Genomic DNA, 23,089 nt, shown 5'->3' on the forward strand with positions numbered 1-23,089 from the left:
TGGTGGTTGTGAGGGCCCAGTCCATGGTGATTGACCTGGGGCTCCTTCCACGGGGTGTCCAGTGCACAGGCGCACAGCCCAGCCCCTGCTCTGTTGGTCCTGCAGGTCTCTGGCAGGAGCCTGGATTGAGAGGACACTGCTGTGTGGCAGCCCTGCACACACACACTGTTCAGCTGCACACGGATGTTTCATCTGTAGCCACTTCTTTAGGAATAAGCTTGAGAGAAACTTTGCAAGAAGATATAAACCATCATGCACTGCTCAAAGAAGATCACTTTTCCTTGTGCAAGTACTGTTACTGAGGTCAGCTCTGTCACAGCAGTGCCCATTGCCTGTCCCTGCCTGCGCCCACAGCACTGACACACAGCAGGACGGTGACCAAGCTGCCAGAGCACTCAGGCCTTGCACCAACACCAGGGATGAGAAGGAGAGGGTGGAGTGGAAGCAGAACAGCTCTGGAAGAACAAGCGCTGCTGCTCCCTGGCAGGGCTGACATGCCAGAGCTGTTTTCCCCTCCACCCACGCACAGGAACTGTCCCTGCAGCTCCAAAAAGCCTTTGCAGGAAGGATATAGTGAAAAACAAGTCACTTAAGAGCCTTTTATTCTTTTTAGAGACAAGGAGAGCACTGCTGCTCATTTAAGCAGCCAACAGTTATAAAAGAAAAGCCAGCAGTGAATTAGAAAGAGGTTGACAACATTATCACAATAAGAAAACAACAAACAACACCAGAAAATCCAGTTGACAGGCTGGGCTTGTAATTAGCTACATTAAAACTCCTGTGTAGAAGAGGATGGACAGTTTATTGCTTTAGAAAAAAGTGGGATATGAGTTTGCACAGAGCATCCTTGAGCTCCTGGTTCCTCATGCTGTAGATGAGGGGGTTCACTGCTGGAGGCACCACCGAGTACAGAACAGACACCACCAGGTCCAGAGATGGGCAGGAAATGGATGACGGTTTCAGGTAGGCAAACATGGCAGTGCTGAGGAACAGGGAGACCACGGCCAGGTGAGGGAGGCAGGTGGAAAAGGCTTTGTGCCGTCCCTGCTCAGAGTGGATCCTCAGCACAGCCCTCAAGATCTGCACATAGGACACCACAATGAACACAAAACAGCCAAATACTACTAATATCCAAACCGCAAGAAGCCCAAGTTCCCTGAGGTAGGAGTGTGAGCAGGAGAGCTTGAGGATCTGTGGGATTTCACAGAAGAACTGGCCCAGGGCATTGCCCTTGCACAGGGGCAGTGAAAATGTATTGGCCGTGTGCAGCAGAGAATAGAGAAACCCAGTGGCCCAGGCAGCTGCTGCCATGTGGACACAAGCTTTGCTGCCCAGGAGGGTCCCGTAGTGCAGGGGTTTGCAGATGGCAACGTAGCGGTCGTATGACATAATGGTGAGAAGACAATACTCTCCTGAAACAAAAAAGACAAACAGAAAGATCTGTGCAGCACATTCTGCATAGGAAATGGTCCTGGTATCCCACAGAGAGTTGGCCATGGACTTGGGGACAATGGTGGAGATGGAGCCCAGGTCAAGGAGGGCAAGGTTGAGCAGGAACAAGTACATGGGGGTGTGCAGGTGCTGGTCCCAGGCTATGGTGGTGATGATGAGGCCGTTGCCCAGGAGGGCAGTCAGGTAGATGCCCAGAAAGAGCTAGAAGTGCAAGAGCTGCAGCTCCCGTGTGTCTGTGAACGGCAGGAGGAGGAACTGGGTGATGGAGCTGCTGTTGGACATTGGCTGTTTCTGGTCATGGGGACCTGTGCAAGGAGGAAAGGACAGTGACAAGTTACGGGAGACTTCTCTGAGGAAAATAAACATGCTGTTTCTCATGGAAAACCCCCTCCCTGATGGAAGGATGTTTCCGCTCATTCTCTCTTTCTACCAGCTGAGAAAAACAGTTCATCACAGTTTAAAATGCAGCTTGGGCATCTAGATACCATGAACACACCTCTGGGTCAAGACCCCCTGTGGTGCTGTCAGAACAAAAATGGCCCCACATTCTCATCCCAACTCCAGAGGGCAAGAGCACCATGGACAGGTGGAGATACAGGGAAGAACACTGCAGTACTACCAGACAATTAAGCAAGGACAGAAAGGCAGATGGGCATGCTGTGGAACCTTCTCCTGACCCGGCTGTGCTGCTGCCACTCACATAATGACACTGGAGAGCAAGCACTTTTAGCACCTTTTTTGGGTACCCCGTTCCAGGAACCCTTCACCTGGAGGTCCAGCTACTGAGGTGGAGACTCGTGACCTGGACTCCATGGCTTTGGGGCAGAGTGTCTGCTGGGGAGGAGAGGAGACCAGGGGTTGCACTGGGAAATGTGTCTGCACTGCAGGGGATTGCAGGGGGTCCTGTATCCCGTCACAAGCATTTCAGGTCCACATCCCTCTCCCTGCCCATGTCTGTGCTGCCTGCAGCTGTGTGTCTGTCCCTGGTCTGCTCCCTGTCAGTGTCACAGACCCCGTCCCACGCGCTGTGTGCTCAGCTCTGTCCTGCTCACACCTCCTGGCACTGCCCAGGGGCAGCTCTGTGTGTGCAGGGGCTCAGGACCAGCTCAGACACGTCCTAATGAGAGCTGTGGTCTCAGTGTCTTCTCCAAAGACAGAAATAAATCCCCATCTCCCACTGCATACCCAGCCAACCAAGAGTGGAAAACTGAAAGCACAGACTCCTTCCCTGGCAGCTGTTCCTGTATTGCTGTCATTGTCCAGACAGACCCTGTGCCATGTCTGTGGGGGGATCTGGAGCTCTGAGCAGCCCCGACCCACACAGCCCCCTTCAAGCCCACAAGCTCCCTGCCTGCCCTGCCGGGGGTCGCTCCTTCCCCCCACAGCTGCTGCCATGGGATCTCCCGGGCAGGCTGAGCGCTGACCCTGGCAGGCGGCAGAGTCCCTGCCTGGCATAGCCCTGGGTTGCAGGAACCCTGCTCTGCAGGACAGCCCTGGGCACCCCTGGGTGCTCACCCGGCTTCACAGCTGTTCAACATGGCCTGACAAGAGCCCCATCCTTACAGATCCCACAAGCTGTGCCTGTGCCAGTTTCAGGAGATGCCTCCAGGAGCTACAGCTGCACTGCCCTGCACCAGAGACTTACCATGGCAAGGTCTGCAAAGGTTTCTCCACCAGTGAGCTCTCAGTCATCCTCGAGTCCTGACCACCTTTAATCTCTCTCTGCCTTGCTCATCTCCTGAGATCCCCATGCAGAGCCCTCAGCCCTGCTGCGTGTGCAGAGGAGCTGCTCCTGGGCAGAGCTGTCTCTCTGCAGCGCTGCCGCTGCCATGAGCTCCCTGTGTCCCAGGAGCCCAGCCTAGCTCAGCACCACAGGAGCAGCCCAAGTCACTTTAATGACCCCTCTGGTTGGTTTGGTGCTGAGTCCATGGACCTCAGACCCTGGAGGAAGGTGATGAAACTTCTCAAGAAGTCAAAGGTAGATTCAAACTCCAAAGTTTCTTGTACTGTTAATGGGTCCCACTGAGGGAACCTACTGAGAAAAAACATCCAGGTTTGGTTAGAGAAGAAAAGTGGAGGTCAGGAATAGCAAAGTAAAGATATCTCTCTGATGCTGAGGAAACCTGGTTGTGTTTCTTTAACCAAAGGCCAAGCCCTGACATTGTACCATGGGAAGTCAGATCCTGTCCCTCCCACGTTGCCCAGGCCCTTCCTGGGACAGTGTGATGTGGGGCTGTGCAAGGCCAAGGGCAGGACTATGGTCCCACCCATCCCAGGTTTCTGGCTGGGGACAAGGAGGCCATGAGGCCCCTGTGCTGGAAAGACAAGGTGTCTCCTCACAGGCATCAGAGGTGCAGACAACAGCCATAGACAAGGAGAGAAGGAGCTCATGTCTGGTGGGGCTTTCAGCCTCTTTCCATCCCGTGATCATCTCCACGACAGCCTGTCCTGTGCTGTGGCATCCCCTGCACCTCTTTCCCTGAAGGCGGGAGACATCCCCCCTGCTGCCCCACCTTACTCTTGTCTGAGCATCTTCCTTCCTTTGCTGAGATCTCTCCATCCTCCCTAGCTGGTCCTTGAAGCACAAAGCCTTGGGCTGATGCAGACTCCCTCTGCTGACCTGCTCCACCACAGCACTGCCCTTCCATCACATTCCTTTCTGCTCATGTCCAGCCTGGACCTCCCCAGTTGCTCTTTGGGCCATTATTTCTTTCTCATGCTGTTTCCCACTATGCAGAAACCTCCACCACCTCTGAAACCGCCCTTCAAGCACTCTCAGGCTACTCCTGCACTGCTGCAGCCTCCCCAGCGCTGCTGGGCCAAAGCAGCCCATGTCCCTCAGCACCCCACACCATGTGCACAAGGTGCTGAACCTGCCTTGGCACAGCCCTGCACTCTCCAGTTCCTCCCTGCTTCTCCAAACTGGGAAGCCGCACACTGGCACACACCGGTGTGTGTGGGTCACACCAGTGCTGAACCGAATGGGGTGAGAACTGCAGGTGTCTGGGTCCCCACGCTCCTCCTCATGCAGCCCCGTGTGCAGCTGCCTTGTTCATGGGGAGCGTAGACCACGGGCTGGTGTGGGGACCTTGTAGTGCCCAGGCCCTTCTCCTCAGGGTCACTGAGAACTCGTCATTTCATCTTGTGAAAATTCAGAGATTTCTGATGGGCGAACACCAGATATTCACAAGGTCTGTACTCTCCCTGGACTGAAGTTCCATTTGCTCAGCTATTAAAGTTTGCACGCAGATGGCTTATCCTGATGAGGGTGTCTCTCCCAACATAACAGCATCAGGTGTTCCAGGACAGTATAAATATCATGTCCTGGGGAAACACTGGGGTCTTGTGTGTCTGATACTCAAAGTGCCAGAGGTCTGGAGTCAAAGGGATAGCTTCCCTTCATGTGGAAGAGCAGCAGAAATGTGTGGAGCTCTGCCTTGGGACAGGCAATGTCAGCTGAACGTTGAGGAGTCAGCATGAGAGGGCAGAACAACATGGGCAATGTTGTGGTGACTGAACATCAACTACAGGCCCATTGATCAGGAAGAGGAATGAGATGAGGCCTCCTTCAGACAAATGAAAGAAGCCTCATGTTTCCAGGGCTGTGTCCTCGTGGCAGACCTGAGATATCCCAATATCTGCAAGGAACAAGCCATCCAGGAGTTTTGGAGCTCATTGACAACATCTTCCTGACACGGGTGACTGAGGAGTCAGTGGGGTGAGGTGCCCTGTGGGACTTCACACTTACAAACCAGAAAGAGTTGGTCAGGATGGAACAGTCAGGGATGGGAAAGTGGAGCTGAGGCTCCTGGGAGATGAGAACAAGGCCAAGAGCAGGATTTCAGGAGAGCAAGATTTGGCCTGCTGAGGGACCCTCTTGGGCCCTATGGGATATGACCTTGGTGTCTGCAGTGCTTTTCTCTCACATCTCCTCCCTCTTCTCTCCCACCTGCTGTTGTGCAGCGTTTTTTACCCTTTCTCAAATACAATATCCCAGAGGTGCTGCCAGCATCACTGAGTGGCTCAGATTGGGCAAGGAGTGGGTCCATCTTGGAGCAGCTAAATCAGCTCTGTCTGACATTGACCAAACTCCTCTTGTTTTCTCAGAGAGGTGAGAACTGTAGCATACCCACACTCACCCCTAGTTCCAAGACTTTGCCATATAAGCCCGATACAGGGTGACAATGTGTTATTTCTTACAAACTACTTGATCATGGAGAAGAAATGGACAAGATCTTCTCTAAGCAACGTGAGGAAGTTTCCAATCAATGAGTATGTTCCTATGGGGAACTGTAATTGCCCTGACATTCACTGGCCAGGCAAATCTGCAGCTGCCAACAGTCCAAAGGTTCTTGGGCCAACTGCTTCACATGGCTGCCTGATGGGCCAACAACGGTGATGCCCACCTGGATATGGAACTGGGAAACAAGGAAAGCCTGGTGAGGGATGTGAACAGCAGTGTCCACCTTGACTGTTGTGAGCAGGACACAGAGGGGTCCCAGGCACCAGAGGGGAGGGAGGAAGGCCAGCAGCAGAGCACAGGCTGGTGGGCTCCAGAGGAGAAGACTTGGACATACTGGGGGATGGTGGGCAAAGTGGAGACATGGAAGTAGATCTGAAGGGTGAAGGAGCTCAGGAAATCTGATAAGCCTTACAGGACAGGCTGCTCCAAGCACAAGAATGATCTCTCCAAGTACCCATGAAAAGAAGCATTTATCTCATGAGGCTGCTTCTCTGCACTGATGGAGCTCCAGGGCACAAAGGCAGCACACAGGAGTTGGGAGCAGGGGAAGCTGCAAAGGAGGAATTTAGAAACCTTGTCCATGGATGTGGGGATGATGACAAAGCTCCTCTGGACTTTATACCTGCACGGGAAGGGCAGCAAGATGAGCTGACAGGGCTTAACTTGCAGTGAAAGAATAGACAGGGTGATCGTGGGCCTGCTACTGAACTTTGTAAGAGTAGAATCACACAGGACTGAGGTTGTTCATGGCTTTTTTGCCTCCATCTTCACCAGCAAGGTCTCCTGGGACTTTGTTCCTGAAGGCAGGAGTCTGGAGAACACCCAGCAGTGGATGGGGCTCAAGTCAGGGGTGACCTGAGCAAACTCAGACACCAGGGATCTGGATAGACTGAAAAAGTGGGCTGATTCCAATGGGATGAAGTTCAATATGGCCAAGTGCAGGGTGCTGCACTTCGGTCACAATAACCCCCTGCAGCGCTACAGGCTGGGCGCAGAGTGGCTGGAGAGCAGTCAGGCAGAAAGGGACCTGGGGGGACTAATTGACAGGAAGCTCAACCTGAGCCAACAGGGTGCCCAGGTGGCCAAGAAGGCTAATAGTATCCTGTCCTGTATCAAAAATAGCGTGGTCAGCAGGACAAGGGAAGTGATCCTTCCCCTGTGCTCTGCATTGGTGAGGCCACACCTGGAGTATTGAGTTCAGTTCTGGGCCCCTCAGCTCAGGAAAGAGATTGAAGTGCTGGAGCGGGTCCAGAGAAGGGCAACAAGACTGGTGAAGGGACTTGAGCACAAGACCTATGGGGAGAGGCTGAGGGAGCTGGGGTTGTTTAGTCTGGAGAAGAGGAGGCTCAGAGGTGACCTCATCACTCTCTATAACTATCTGAAGGGAAGTTATAGCCAGGTGGGGATTGGTCTCTTCTCCCAGGCAGTCAGCAATAGGACAAGGGGGCATGGGCTTAAACTCTGCCAGGGGAAATTTAGACTGAATATTAGGAAGAAATTCTTTACAGAGAGAGTGGTCAGGCATTGAAACGGCCTGCCCAGGGAGGTGGTGGACTCGCCGTCCCTGGAGGTTTTTAAAGTGAGGTTGGACATGGCACTTAGTGCCATGATCTAGTAAACAGACTAGAGTTGGACCAAGGGTTGGACTGGATGATCTCTGAGGTCTTTTCCAACCCAGTCGATTCTGTGATTCTGTGAAATGAGCGGAAAATCCAGTGAGTCCCAAGAAATGCTCTGGACCCTTTCCAGAGCTTTAGACCCACAGAAATGAGCTCAGTGACAGTGCTGCCCAGCCAGTTGCATCTGCGTCCCTCACTGAGCAGCATAACCAGTGTGCAGTCACCCCATGGTCCTGCAGCCAACCTGCTCTGCAGAGCATCAGTGCCAGGTTGCGGCCCTGTGGGGAGCACAGGATGGGGCCAGGAGCACCAGAGCAGATCAGAGGAGGGATGGGGGAGATCAGACAGGAGCTGACCTGGGCTGGAAATTGCCCTGGAGAGAAAAATACTGGTGTTCAGCTGCTCCAAGATAATACCCAGAGTTAAGGGTGCAGGGACAGAAGTCCTTGCTGTCCTGGTGCTTCACCAGGCCTGGGAAGCAGCTGGAGAAGAACTGGTGTTCCCCACTTGCCACCTCTTAGTGCATCACCCCTCTTGTCAACCTTACCCCAAAATTCACCCCTAGACAAGGCTCCTGAGCTGGGGCCAAGATGGAGAACTGGGGTCCAGCTGTGACCAGAGGAAGGACAAGGCCTGTCTTGGGTCCTCTAAAGGGCTGGCAGCCTCTGTGGTCTGTACCAGAAAAGGCAGTGTGCAGGAAACTGGAGATCATCCCACCACCAGCCAAGCTTGTTACTGCATGAACAACCAGGAGAAACTGCCCCAGGACCCTCATTCCAGACCCCATCTCCTCCACCCCACACAGGCAGTGCTCTCCCCTTGGCACTGAGGTGGTTCCAGGGACCCAAGAGACATCTGTAGGAGGAGATGTTGGGTAGGGATATGGTGTCCTTCAGTGCTCCTCATGGTGCCTCCTGCTGGACTTTGTGCCACTGATCACAACGCTCTGAGCCTGGATGTTCAGCCAGTTCTCAGTGGTGCTGAGCAGGAATATGCCCACGAACACATTGGGCTGCACTGGGAGGAGCGTGGCCACCCAGACAAGGGCAGTTATTGTCCATCGTGACTCAGCACTGGTGTGGTCACATCTGCATGCATTTTGAACCTCTCTCCTTCACAGCCAGTACAGTCTTTTGTTCAGATTTACTATGAAAATAATGAGGTAACGCTGTTTCTTCCCTGGGATAGTTCATTTTTCCTTTTAGCAGCTTTACAGTGTTTGCCATTTGCTTGAAAGGAATGTCAGAACTCACTGATATCTTGGCTGTTGTCAGGGAAACCAAGGACTTCTTTGGCCATCCAGCTGTGGATGCAGATTGGCAGGAGGGGACACAGACAGGACAGCACCTGGATTGACATGCAGGCTGATCAGTGAAATATTCCCTATGATTAGCGCCATGCTCAGTCTAAAGCTGGAGCTGGCTTTTGGGCTTCTTACATCCGTTACTTTGGGTTTTCCAGCTGGTTTGGTCAGTTCCATTCAGAAGTTTCATCCTGTCAGGAGTTCGATGTCAGTTCGGCCTTTTGCCGTTCTGCCATTTTGCTGTTGGCCTTTGGGCCTTTCTGCCTGTTGCCCTTTTGCTCTCTCTGGCTGGGAAGGGCTGTTCAGGTCCAAGGTGCTCCCTTCTGCAGGACTGGCTGCTCCGTGTGACTGGAGTTACATGAGGGATAGCACTGAGTATATTTTCTTAATTTAATTTATCTATTTCCATTTAATTTACCTGGACTATTGTCAGTGAAACCAAGGACTTCTCTGGAGTGCAGCTGCAGGTGCAAATTGGTAGGAGGGGGCACAGACAGGACAGCACCTTGACTGACACCCAGGTCAATCAAGGAGGTATTCTCTACCATTAACGTCATGCTCACTATAAAGCTGGCGGTGCCTTTTCCAGCCCGTTAGTTTTGGTTTTCCGTCTGCTTTGCTTAGCTCTGTTCGGAAGTTCCATTCTATTGGGAGTTCAGTGTTAGTTCAGTTTTACGATGTTTGGCAGATTTTCAATTGGCCCTTGGGCCTCTCTGCCTTTTGCACTTGTACTTTCGCTTGCTGGGATCAGCTGTTCAGGACCAGGGTGCTCTCTTCTTTTGGGCTGCCTGTTCAGCACAAATGGAGTTCTGTGGGGGATTGCACTGAGTGTCATATATTTTACTTTATGTAAATAGAAATAGTATAAGTATATTATTATTAGTAGGGTTTTACTTTTATTATATATTTGTCTTATTATTTTTTTTGTCTAAACCCACAAGTTTCTCCTTTCCCTTTCAGTTCTCTCCCTTATCCCACCAGGGGACTGGGAGCAGGATGTGAGCAGCTCTCATGGTCTTAGTTGGTGGCTGTGGTAAAACCATGACAAGAAAGGGCAGTAGTAGCTTCAGAAATCTTGAAAATCACTTTCCAAGATGACGCCTTTTGTTTTATTTTATTTTACTATTATTGGTTGAGGGAACAGCAAGAGAAAGGAAAATCATCTGAAACTGCAGCTCTGGATGTCCAGACTGGAGTCAGGGTAAAGAAATTTCACTCTGAGCACAGTGCTGTGCAGTGCATTCAGAAGGACTCTGGATCAGCCATGACTTTGTGTTTCCAGGAACAGCTGGTGAGGATGGAGAGACAGCGGCACAGGTGGAGACACACTGGGCTGAGAACAAGGTGGGGAAGCGCATGGGGTGTCTGCAGCCTGTGGGGAAACAGCCACAGGCCTGGGACAGTGCAGGATGGACCATGGTGGACATGGCCAAGGGCACTGGCAAGGCTGAATGTCCCTGCAAGAGCCAAGGTCTTTGTCCCCTTGGCTATGGCTGATGTTCCTGCCAGCGAGGCCTAAGAGGAGGCACATGGTTGTCATGGCCATGGCACCCCATTGCCTCCTTGCACCCCCAGGGAGTGTCACACCATTGTCCTGCACTGGGCATCGCACTCCCCACAGCCCCAGGAAGAGCCCTGAGCCACACGTGAGGGACAGGATCTCCCTTCCAGGGGCAGGGGCTCAAGGCTTGGCCATTGTCCTTCATCAGACAAACCAAGGGCTTTCTCAGCATCAGAGCTGCTGCACTTTGCCTTTGCCTGATGCAATCACAGCCTCCAATTATCTGCTCTAACGAGTCCCTGGGGAGGCTTTGTCAGTAACAGCCCTCAGTGGGGCCCATTAATGCTTCAAGGTACTTTGGAGTTTGTTCTGGCTTGGACTTCTTGAGCAGATTCTTCAGTCTGTGCTTGGTATCTGACGTTCATGGTCTCAGCACCAAATACACCATGGGGCTCATTAAAACACAGAAAGCCCTAATGAGCGATGTTTCTTTTCCTAATTTTCTTCAAATCTTCAAGACTTGTGTATCTAACTGTAGAGGTTTCAATGGGACACTTGCTGATGAAGGTTTCAAAGAAGATTTCATAAAGGAGGTTTTTCTTTCCAGGGTATTTTCTGTCATTTTTCAGTGTGTGGAAGAAGTGACAGCAGCATTCTACACTGGACATTGATCCCGAGGGTCTCCTGAAGACATCTGGACAGGCAGGAGAACAGTCCTTGGGGCTGGACACTGTATGGACAACCTAGCTTCTCACCCCCACCCCTAGTCTGCCGGTTCCCTCATTGGCCACCAGAGATTGCATCACTTTTCCTCCATCAGACTTCTCCACTGAGCTCTGCAGGAGATGCTGCAGCTCCTGTGCACCAGCTCCACCTGCTCTCCTGTGCAAACACTGCACAGTTCAATCAACAGCAAAACACTTTCCTCAGCTGTGTGTGTAAGTGGATCTGATGAGGTCCAGCATCCACAAGGGACACCCACACAAGAACTGCTTTAGACAGAGAGACAGGAGAGGATAGAAATAAACACAATGAACGTGTTGACTGCCATGTCAATTAGAGCTCTGAAGAACGGGGCAAGTTTGTAACTCCCTGAAGCTCAAAGCAGAAACCAGACAGCTGAGAGGCCACTGAATGACCAAAGAGCAAGTGGAGGAGAAACCTGAGAGCACTGGGAAGGGCAGACGTCCAGACAGTGCTGGAAAGTTGTCCTTGGACAGGGACATTGAATCAGGAGAGGTGGGAACTCCTGAATGACGAGGGAGAAGAAATCATAGAGTGTTGGTAATAGAAGTACAGGGGAAGACCAATATTTCTTCTCCTACCCTTAGTGCACTTCCCCATAATTCACTTTTTTGGCTTTTTTCTTTTTAATTTTAATATGTTAAAAAAAACAACTAGACAGAAATCTCCAATTAAACAAACAAATACAAAAAAAGAAACAAAGAACCCCACAAAACACAAGCAAAAGAACCTCAAGCCAACTAAAAAATAACAACAAAAAACAAAAACAAAACAGCAACAACAAAAACAAAACAAACCACAAACAAAACAACAACAATAAAGTGCACGTTTCCGGACAAACATCAGTCATCACTTGTCTCACCATAAACAGCCAGGGCCATTTTAGGGCCCAGTGTACCTGAGGTGCTGGCCTGGGATTGGCATCTGTCACACAGGGCCTGGGGAGACCAGAGCACCATGCAGTGCAGGTGGAGCCTGGGCAGGGGTTCCCGGGGCATCTACACTGGCACCAGGTGTTTGTGTCCCTGGAGCTGAAGACATTTGTGTCCTAAATCCATCCCCAGTTCTGGAGAACTCTTTCCTTTTCAAAGAAAAGACACCACATGAAAGAAACAAAAAAAAAGTATGTTGACACCTTCCTCTGCTTTGGATCTTTGTCTTCATTTCCTCTTGTTAGGGAACAGGACACATATCCACGGAGGTAGCTATATGCGGTGCTTTTATTCCAGCGCTGGGAAACCAGTGGTTCGCACCCAAAGCTGGCTTCGACCACTGATTCGAACTCCACTACATTTACACAATTTGATTACATACATATTCATTAGGGTTACAACGTATGTATTGCGTATTAATCAGATTACACCACTATTTCACCATATCAGTTGCAACACCTTGGAACTACTCCAAGCATGTGCAGTGTCCTCTGGTGGTCGTTCTGGTGGTCTTCAGGATGAAGTAAGGAGTCTTCTTCACTCGTGTACTTTTCACCTTTTGTCACTGCACATGCGCACTATTCCTATATTCATTATAAAGTCATGTAAAATACTCAGATTTCTTAGATGTGCATCCTCAGCACATTCTATCCATTCAAGATAAGATAAGAACTCACTGAGAACTAACAGAAATAACTTTCAGAACTAAAACTTGTATACAACCTGTGAAATTTCAAGATAAGGTGAGAATCTTGGATACAGTTTACAAAAGCAAAATACAGCCAACTATAACACTATTATTTTAAATTTCATTGACATCAACTGACATCTGATGGGCCTGCAGGCATGAAGCCAAGATCATGTTGTGTCTTGCACAGTGCCCCATGCCCTCTGAACCTTCCCTGCCCAGGATTCCTCACACGTTGCCCAGAGCGAGTCACACTTAGGTGTTGGCTGGTTCCCTGGCTGAGATGTTGGTTTAGATGGTCACCTACAGCACAGGTGGGTCCTGCCCCATCATCGCCTGCTCTGCTCCAGTCTGAAACAGAGCCCAACATCACAATGGGATCATGAGAGAACTGAGGCTGAAGGGACCTCAGGAGTCTGCAGTCCAATCCGTCACCAACTGGGTCACACCAAGGTGTTCAAGCCTTGATTCAATCAGAGCTTTAGCAGGACTAGAGAAGTGATCACCCCTTTGTACTGGGCACTGGTGAGGCTGCACCTTGAATCCTGGGGTCAGTTTGAGGCCCCTCATGGCAAGGAAGACATTGAGGTGCTGGAGAGAGTTCAGAGGAGGTGACAAGGCTGGTGAAGGGTCTGGAGCACCAGTCTCACGAGGAGCAGTTGAGGGAGCTGGGGCTGTTCAGCCTTGAGAACAGGAGGCTGAGGGGAGACCTTATTACTCTCTACAGCTGCCTGAAAGGAGGTTTTGCCATGGAAGGTGTTGGTCTCTTCTCCCAAGGAGCCAGTGGTAGGACAAGAGGAAATGGCCTCAAGTTGCACACGAGAAGATGTAGATTGGATATGAGGAATAAATTCTTCAGAGAAAGGATTTTGAAGCAATGGAGCAGATTGCCCAGTGAGGTTGTGGAGTCCCCATCACTGAAGGTGTTTAAAACACAGATAGATGAGGCTCTTAGGGACATGGTTTACTGCCAGATTTAGGTTATGGTTGGACTCGATGATCTTAAGGGTCTCTTCCAACCACAATTATTCTATGATTCCATAATTAGTCATTTTTTCCATTTTCTTTCTCAGAGGATCATGCAGCCTCCCTGAGAGCCAGGACTTTCTGAGGTGTTGGAGAGACGTCTCACGGTCACACCAGCCAGTTCCACCAGCCCCTGTCTGTCCCTTCCCAGACCAAACCTCTTCTCCATATCCCAAACTTCCAGGCGAGTTTCTGGGACACAGCAAATGCTGTCCAGGTCCTCTGGGCCTGTTCAGAGAGAGCAGCTTGCCAACATGGTTATGGGCTCTCTGTGCACCTCAAAGGCTTCCTGACCAGTTTTCTCAGTGCTCCACTTGCACCCAACCTTTCTGGTCCTTGAGTTGTACATGAGGGGATTGAGCAGGGATATGTGGATGGTGGAGAAAAAAGACTTTGTCAAACTGTCTTGTGAGGGCTGTTCTGGGCATTCCACAGTCCAGGATGAGGCTACTGTAGAAAACAGTGGCATTGATAAGAGGTCCAGGTGGAGAAGGCCTTGTGCCTGTCTACACTGGGGTAGAGCAGTGATGCATTCATGGGACGCCCATGTGAACAGGAGGGGATAAATGGCTCTAAAACGCCTTCCAGCCAGTTCTTTACCCATCGCACATACACCATCCAGGCCAGGAGCTGCAGCTTCTCCAGGAGATGCTGTGGGACACGGTGTCAAAGGCTTCACTGCAGTCTAAGGACACAACACCCACAGCCCGTGTGGAGGATTCACTCCCCACGACAGACTTTCCCTCATCTGCTCAGTGGTCACCTTGTCACAGAAGGAGATCAGGCTGGTCAAGCAGGACCTGCCTTACATCAAGCCATGCTGATTGGGCCCCATTGCTCGTCTGTGTGTGTGACCTCACAGTCCTTTGCCAGCCATGTTCCTGCTGTTGGCCAATCCCCTGCAGAGGAAGAAGTGACCTCACAGTGCCCTCCGAACCCATTGGTTCCTACTGGACTATGAGTTCCTGAGACACAAGTGACCACAGGACGTCGTAACCACCATCACCCTCCTTGTGGTCCAGAGTATGAGCAGATCAAACTACGCTGCTTTCATCAAATTTATCCAATAGATTTCCTATCAAGGGTTTGAGTGAAGAAACGTTCCTCAGAGGAGCTGCCGTATTTACTCTGGGGCATTTTACGTCTCTGCTTCTGCCTCTGTTTTTTTCTTCATCTTCCTTGTCTATTCTGACATGAAAGAGCTCTCCAAGGAAAAGATACATGGAATCCTACAATAACACAGGTTGGAAGAGAACCCTGAACACCATCTCTGTCCCACTGGCCTTTATGGCACCCCAAGGAACAGCTGATGGCATTTGTGCTCCCTTGGGTTCATCTCACCACATGCACACACTGGACATGCACATGATGTGAATGTTTACATCTTATCTGTACAACGAAAACATGGACTTTTGACCTAGTATTTCATAGAATCATAGAATGTCCTGAGTTGGAAGGACCCACAAGGATCATGGAGTCCAACTCCTGTCTCGGCACAGGACACCCCACAGGTCACTCCGTGTGTCTGAGGACGTTGTCCAGTCTCTTCTTGAACACTGTCAGGTTGGGGCCGTGACACCTCCCTGGGGAGCCTGTTCAGTGTCCAGCACCTCTACGGAAAGAAGAACCTTTTCCTCATGTCCAACCTAAACCTCCCCTGACACATCTTCCTGCCATTACCTTGGTCTCCTTCACTAGTCACCAGAGAGAAGGCATCAGTACCTTCCCTTCCATCTCCCCTTGTGAGGAAGCTGTAGCCACCATGAGGTCTCCTTTGAGTCTTTTCTTCAGCTCTGATAGTGAGAAACCCCTTGGTTTGCTTTCTGAAGCAGAAAGGAGAAGCCATGACCTCTAGCCTCTTTCCCTGCTGGCTGCAGGCACCCATCTCGCTTCCCCACCTGCTCTCACCCCATCATTTCTGCACATTCACTGCTGTGTCTGCACGCTCATCAGCTCGACCATCTATTAAACTGCCCTTCATGCACGGAACCCAAACCGTTAGGCTGACCTCATAATACCAAACCCATCCATCCTCCTCCCCATAGCCCAGGGCCTGGCCAGATAATAGTATGCTTGTTGTATCAAATTAAACGAATGTATTTCCCTCTAAAAGTTTGAGTGGAGAAACTTTCTTTGCAGTGACTGTTGTTTTTATGTTGATATCATTTCTATCTCCTCTTCTGCCTATTTTTTTTTTTTTTCTTTTCTGCAGACATTCTATATTCAAAAATGTGTCCAGGGGAAAGATTCGTTGAATCATAGAGTCAGTCAGGTTTGAAGAGAGCCCTGAATATCTTCTTGTTTCACTCTCCTTCCCTAAGCAGGGTGACCGGGTGAGGTTCTTCAAGGTCTTCGCTCAGCTTTGCATCATCTCCATCACAGCACAGAAGGGAGAATAAAGACCTTCAGCAGTTTTGGCCCAAGTGCTGCTCACTGGGGGATGACACACTAACTTCACAGAGGACACTGCATCGCAGATGATATTTGGGCTTGATGTTTCAGTGAACTTCCCAACAAGCATCCACTTCTTCAGCCCAAACAGCATCAATCGGGCTATAAGGACACCACAAGAGACCATGTCCAAGGCCTGGCACAATTTCATACACACAACATGCCTGTCTTTCCCCTGACCATTTGGTTCAAAAGTCTCTTTCTTGTCCTTCAAGTGCCTGCAGATGGCTGCAGGAGGACTTGTCCCATCACCTTCCCAGGGACAGAGACAAGCTCAGCAGCCTGTGATTCTCCCCATTCTCCTTCCTGCCTTTCTTGAACATGGGTTTGACGGATGCCAGGACCTCCTCGATTGCACTGTCATTTTGAAAACACAATCCAGAATCACAGGGCAACTGAGGTGAATCTCACTGGGTCAGTGGGGTTTGTTCCCAGAGTCACACACACAAATGTCAGGGTTGTGCCAGGTGTCCATAACTGAGTTGGCTTTGTGGACTCTCATCTGAGGCAGAATCATAGAATCATAGAATACTCTGACTGGAAGAGAGTCTTGGGATCATTGAGTCCAAGCACAGCCCAGCTCTCGCACTAAACCATGTCCCAGAGAACCTCATCTAAATACCTTTAAGCCCCTCCAGGGTTGGTGACTCCCCCGCTGACCTGGGCATCCTGTTCCAATGCCTGACAACCCTTTATAGGAAATACTTTTTGCCTAATATCCAATCTATCCTCCCCTGGTGCAAATTGCAGTCAGTTCCTCTTGTCCTATCACTTGCTACTTGGGAGAAGACACCAAGACTCACCATATTGCAACCTGCTGTCAGGCAGTTGTGGACAGTGAGAAGGTCTCCCCTCAATCTCCTGTTCTCCAGGCTGAACAGCCCCAGCTCCCTCAACTGCTCCTCATCACACTTGTGCTCCAGCCCCTCAGCTGCTTTGTCGCCTGCTCTGCACTCTCTCTAGTACCTCAATGTCCTTCTTGAGATGAGGGGCCCAAAACTGAACACAGGATTCAAGGTGCAGCCTCACCGGTGCTGAGTACAGCAGCACAATCACTTCTCTAGTCCTGCTGACCACACTATTCCTGATACAAGCCAGGAAGCTGTTGGTCAGTTTGGCCACCTGAGAACACACTGGCTCCTGTTCAGCCACTGTCAGTTAATACCCACAGATCCCTTTCCACCAGGCAGCTTTACAGCCACTCCTCCCTGAGCCTGTAGCGTTCATGGAGTTGTTGTGACCCAAGTGCAGGACCCAGAACATGGCCTTGTTAAATGATGCAGCCGCTCCAGATCCCTAAGTATGGCCATCCTCATGTCCCACGTCATGAGGAATGGACATGGGGATATCAGTTCAAGGCAGCACATCCTAGTGCTGCATTCAGGCCTTCATGGAACATGCAGGAATAGTTGATGGTGTTTGTACTGAGTCGGGTTCATCTTATGTCCATGATATGCATGCTCATATCTCATCCATACAGTGGAAACATTGCCCTCTGACTTACTCATTCAGTGTCTTTGTGTTGAGGGATGAACAACCTCTCTCAGCTGGGGTGAAGGGCCAGTGCTGGAAATGGTGGTTTTGGGGGCTGATCTGTGGTGATTGTGCTGGGCCAGTTTCCCCAGGTTGTCCCATGAACATGGGCACACAGCAGCCCCTGCTCTGCTGGTGCTTTAGGGCTCTCCCGGGAGGCCTGGCTGGGAGAGGACCCTACTGTGTGCCAGCCCTGCACACTCACACACTTCAGCCCTTCACTGGTATTTTCTTCTCTGGGGCATTTGCCAGTTCAGCCCTCCCACCCCCTCCTGAATTGTGCCACCCTCTGCCCTCTCCCCAGCCGAGCCCGGTAGAGTAGTCACACTGGAACTGGAACTGGTCCCACAGCAGTGGGGACCAGTGAGAATGAAGGACAGTGGGAATGTTCATCCAGCCGGCAAGCTGAGTGGGTCTCCAGCACAGGCAGCTTGCAGACGCAGGTCCAGCCTGGCTCCCCAGGACAGCATGAGACATTTGGCCTAGGGGATCCTCAGGAAGGTCCTGCGGCCACAGTGCCAGGGCCACCTGCCCCAAGCTGCCACCTGCAGCAAAGGGTTTTTCTTTCCATGTCTTTCCTGCACACATACAGTGCCCCACTCTTCTCCTGGAACATCCCGTATTCCCACAGAGCCCTTTCCCAAGAGAGCTGATCTGTGCTGACCTCGCCAGCTGTTCCTGCCCCCCTTCCCACTCTCCATACAGCTGCGACCTGGCGGTGCTGCTCTGCAGAGCAAGTGGGCTGTGGTGCCCAGGGCCATGGGGTGAGTCCGCAGATTCACCTTGGTCAGGGTGGGAGGAAGACCCAGCTCAGGGTGGCTCCTGCTCACTCCCCCTCAGCACACAGACATGGCTCCTGCAGCCCCAGAGATCCCAGAGAGAGGATTCTGGGCAAACAAGGCAGTGCGGGGCCCTTTATTTCATTTATACACGTAGAGAGTAGAGCTCCTTATTTAGAAAAAGACAACGGGTCACACCAGACACATAGATACGGACATAGATATGAGATGAAAAATAATTTTGCTTGTGGGTAGCATTAATACAACAAAGAATACCTAAAACCAAAGAAAAAAAAATGTAAAGAAATCATGTTGAACTAGTAATGTGTTATATTACAACTGACATGCAGAAGCAGGAGGTCACTTCATTACTGCTTTTGAAAAGTGAACATTCATCACTTTCCTTATAGACTCCTTGAACTCCTGGTTCCTCATGTTGTAGATGAGGGGGTTCACTGCTGGAGGCACCACTGAGTACAGAACAGACACCACCAGGTCCAGGGATGGGGAAGACATGGAGGGGGGCTTCAGGTAGGCAAACATGGCAGTGCTGACAAACAGGGAAACCACAGCCAGGTGGGGGAGACAGGTGGAAAAGGCTTTGTGCCGTCCCTGCTCAGAGGAGATCCTCAGCACGGCCCTCAAGATCTCCACATAGGACACCACGATGAACACAAAACAGCCAAAACCTATTAACAGACTAAACAAAAGAAGCCCAAGTTCCCTGAGGTAGGAGTGTGAGCAGGAGAGCTTAAGGATCTGGGGGATTTCACAGAAGAACTGGCCCAGGGCATTGCCCTTGCACAGGGGCAGAGAAAATGTATTGGCCGTGTGCAGCAGAGCATGGAGAAACCCAGTGGCCCAGGCAGCTGTTGCCATGTGGACACAAGCTTTGCTGCCCAGGAGGATCCCGTAGTGCAGGGGTTTGAAGATGGCAACGTAGCGGTCATACGACATGATGGTGAGAAGAAAATACTCGGTTGAAATGGAAAAGAGAAGCGAAAATAGCTGTACAACACATACTACGTAAGAGATGGTCTTGGTGTGCCAGAGGGAATTGGCCATGGACTTGGGGACAATGGTGGAGATGGAGCCCAGGTCGAGGAGGGCAAGGTTGAGCAGGAACAAGTACATGGGGGTGTGCAGGTGCTGGTCCCAGGCTATGGTGGTGATGATGAGGCCGTTGCCCAGGAGGGCAGCCAGGTAGATGCCCAGGAAGAGCCAGAAGTGCAAGAGCTGCAGCTCCCGTGTGTCTGTGAATGGCAGGAGGAGGAACTGGGTGATGGAGCTGCTGTTGGACATTGGCTGTTTCTGGTCATGGGGACCTGTGCAAGGAGGAAAGGACAGTGACAAGTTAGTGGAGAGTTCTCTGAGGAAAATAAACCAGCTGTTTCTCATGGAAAACCCCCTCCCTGATGGAGGGATGTTTCTGCTCATTCTCTATTTCTACCAAGTGAGAAAAAACTCTTCATCACAGCTTAAAAGACAGCTTGGGCATCTAGATACCATGAACACACCTCTGGGTCAAGACCCCCTGTGTTGGTGTCAGAACAAAAACTGACCCACACTCGCACCCCAACCGCAGAGAGCAAGAGCACCAGGGACAGGTGGAGAAACAGGGAAGAACACTGCAGTGCTATCAGAAAATAAAGTAAGGACAGAAAGACAGACGGGCATGCTGTGGAACCTTCTCCTGACCCGGCTGTGCTGCTGCCACTCACATAATGACACTGTAGAGCAAGGACTTTTAGCACCTTATTTGAGTACCATGTTGCAGGAACCCTTCACCTGGAGGTCCAGCTGCTGAGGTGGAGACTCATGAGCTGGACCCCATGGCTTTGGGGCAGAGGGTCTGCTGGGGAGGAGAGGAGACCAGGGGTTGAACTGGGAAATGTGTCTGCACTGGACAGGATCTGAGAGACGTTCCTAAATCCCCTCCACAGCATTTCTGGTAGCAGTTAACTCTCCATGCCCATGTCTGTGCTGCCTGCAGCTGTGTGTCTGTCCCTGGTCTGCTCCCTGTCAGTGTCACAGACCCCGTCCCACCTGCTGTGTGCTCAGCTCTGTCCTTCTCACACCTCCTGGCACTGCCCAGGGGCAGCTCTCTATGTGCAGAGGCTCAGGAGCAGTTCAGACACGTCTAGGGCAGTTCAGCCCTGACCTACACAGCCCCCTTCAACCCCACAAGCTCCCTGCCTGCCCTGCCGGGGGTCGCTCCTTCCACCCACAGCTGTTGCTATGGGATCTCCCGGGCAGGCTGAGCTCTGACCCTGGCAGGCGGCAGAGTCCCTGCCCGGCACAGCCCTGGGGTGCAGGGACCCTGCTCTGCAGGACAGCCCTGGGCACCCCTGGGTGCTCCCCCTGCAGTCACCCTCAGCAGAAGCTGCCATCATGCCTTGTCCCTCTGAAAGTGCAGCAGGGATGCGCTGGTCTGGACCATGTTCTTGTCCTCTACATGAGAAATACTGTGAGAGAGACCTGACAGATCCTGTAAATTGTGGGATGTATCATCTTTAGATCCCTCCAGAAAATGCCGCTGCATTGTCCTACAGCCAGAGACTTACCGTGTTAGAACTGTGAAGATTTGTCTCTCAATGAGCCCTCAGCAACCAACCCCCTACATTGCCTTTCCCCTCTCTGTGCCTGGCTCCTGTGCCCTCGGTGCTGCAGGCAGAGCCCTCAGCCCTGCTGCGTGTGCAGAGGAGCTGCTCCTGGGCAGAGCTGTCTCTCTGCAGCGCTGCCGCTGCCATGAGCTCCCTGTGTCCCAGGAGCCCAGCCCAGCTCAGCAGCAAAGGAGCAGCCCATGATGTCCCTTTCTCTGTCCCCTCTGGGCTCCTCCAGGTGTCCCTGGGGCTCCAGGGGCACATCCTTTCAAACAACCTGAAGTAATCAGTGATGTTGATTCTCTTTCCTCTGAAAAGACACATCATTGTGTTCTTTGTATTAAACAGTGAATTAGTATGAAAATCAACTTTTCTTGTCCCATCATTAGACAGGACACCAGCAATATTACAGCAAAGGATCTAATTCCTCTAAGCTGGGCGAGGAATATCTTCAGTTGAATGACTTTAGACATTTTGTTCTCATTTTACACTCCTAGGTCTAGAGAGACATTCATCAGTCTTTGGCCATGTCATGTCTGTGCTCTGATTCAAAGCCTTTGCACACATGGGCTCTTGGGCACTTGGTACCAGGTTTCTTGTGCAGGTCAGAGCTGGGCTGGTGCCACAGCTGGAGTGGCTCAGCCCAGATGTGAAGCCATGTCCTCAGCCAGGGACCTGACTGGGGAGCTGGAGCTGTCAGTGCTGCAGACAGAGCTGTGACACGGATGGAATGAACTGCCAGACAGGGTGGCAGGAGTGAGTTCATCTGGTCTCAAGGGTAGCAGCCTCCAAGCACAGCAACAGCCCAGATCAGAACTCAGTCTAGACCTGGAAGGCAATTCAAGGGCCCCATATTGAGCTGTTACTACTGCAGGAAAAGTTAAAGGACAAACACAGACACTGTGTGGCCACTGATGAATTTAATATGTGAAACAATTGACATTCTCTGTATCTCTTGTCCTCAGTCTTCACCTGCAAGGTCTCCCAGGCCTCTGTGGCTGGAGGCAGAACAACCAGCAGTGGATGGGGATCAAGTCAGGGGTCACTGGAACTAAAACAATCCTCTCCAGTCTATGAGTCAGCAGGGGCAGCATCCCAGGAGCTGGGACAGCAGGACCATGTCACAGTGAGGCCACTCTCCACCATCTTGGAAAGCTCATGGAGACTGGGGGGACTCCCTGACCACTGGCAACTCTCACACAGTGTGTGCACTTTTCAAAATGGCCCATGGGTGAGCACAGGAACTAAGGGCTGTGCCCCAGATCATGCCCACTGGGAGCCTATTTCTGGGTGTCTGGAAGAGAAGGTGATGGGGTTTGCCAGGACAGGTTGTGCCTGTCCATCCTCTTTGCTTTCTGTGAGGAAAGGACAGGGTTGTGGACGTGGGTAGAGCAGTGGTGGTCTGTTACCTGGAAGTCAGCAAGGAATCCATCATCATCCCCCACAATATTCTTGTGCCCAAGGTAGGATATTATGGTTTGTGTCAGTGTGCAAGTAGATGTGTAAAACCAATGTGGATGGTTGGGCTTGGAAAGGTGCTGTAGAAAGGGAGAAACTTTCCAGTCATGAGGACAGTCCAGCACTGGAAGCTGTTTCCCAGGAGTGCGCACTCACTCTGTCCCAGAAAGTGACCAAGATGTGTTTGGATAAAGCCCTGAGCAATCTGGTCTGACCCTGCTGTGAGCAGGAGGTTGGTCAAGACACCTCCTGAGGTCCCTCTGAGCCTGAATGACGCTGTCCTTCCTTCCCCTTCACATTTTCAGTTTAGGGAGAGCTCTCAAGTTCTCTCTGACCACAGGAATAATTCACATGAGGTGCAGGGCTGCTTTGCAAGTGCCTCTAAATGATTCTGACCACGACTTTTGCATCCCTTTTCATTTGCTCCAACCCAGGGGTTTTTTTTGCTATCCTAATACCCTTCCAGAAAGACCTACCCACCTTGTTAATCCTTTCAGAACAGGTTACTCAAGAGGTTTCAGCATCCATGTACGGAGTCTGCACATCAGTCAGACATCTAAGCCACCATTGCAGAAATGGAGATGAAACATTTGACCAGCTCCTTGAACCCAGCAATTGGCACGATTTGTCTCCTGAGATGCCAGGAAACACCTGAACTTTAAGTGCAGACCATGTGAGTCCTGGTTGGGTATCCTGGCTTGTCTCCTGACCCATGTGGTGCTTCAGGCTCTGAAGAGAATCAAAACCAGCCATTGGA

The 23,089-nt window shown here is 51.2% G+C and overlaps 1 pseudogene across 1 annotated transcript; it reads right to left on the reverse strand.

The window, feature by feature from the left end:
* Positions 1 to 801: 801 nt before the first annotated feature.
* Positions 802 to 1,734, reverse strand: LOC308052542 (olfactory receptor 14J1-like; annotated as a pseudogene). Its single transcript has one exon. The product of its transcript is annotated as an olfactory receptor 14J1-like (transcript).
* Between the last annotated feature and the right edge of the window lie 21,355 nt (positions 1,735 to 23,089).

This window comes from Nesoenas mayeri (genome assembly GCF_963082525.1).
Source record: "Nesoenas mayeri genome assembly, contig: SCAFFOLD_35, whole genome shotgun sequence".
In the NCBI taxonomy this organism is placed as follows: Eukaryota; Metazoa; Chordata; class Aves; order Columbiformes; family Columbidae; genus Nesoenas; species Nesoenas mayeri.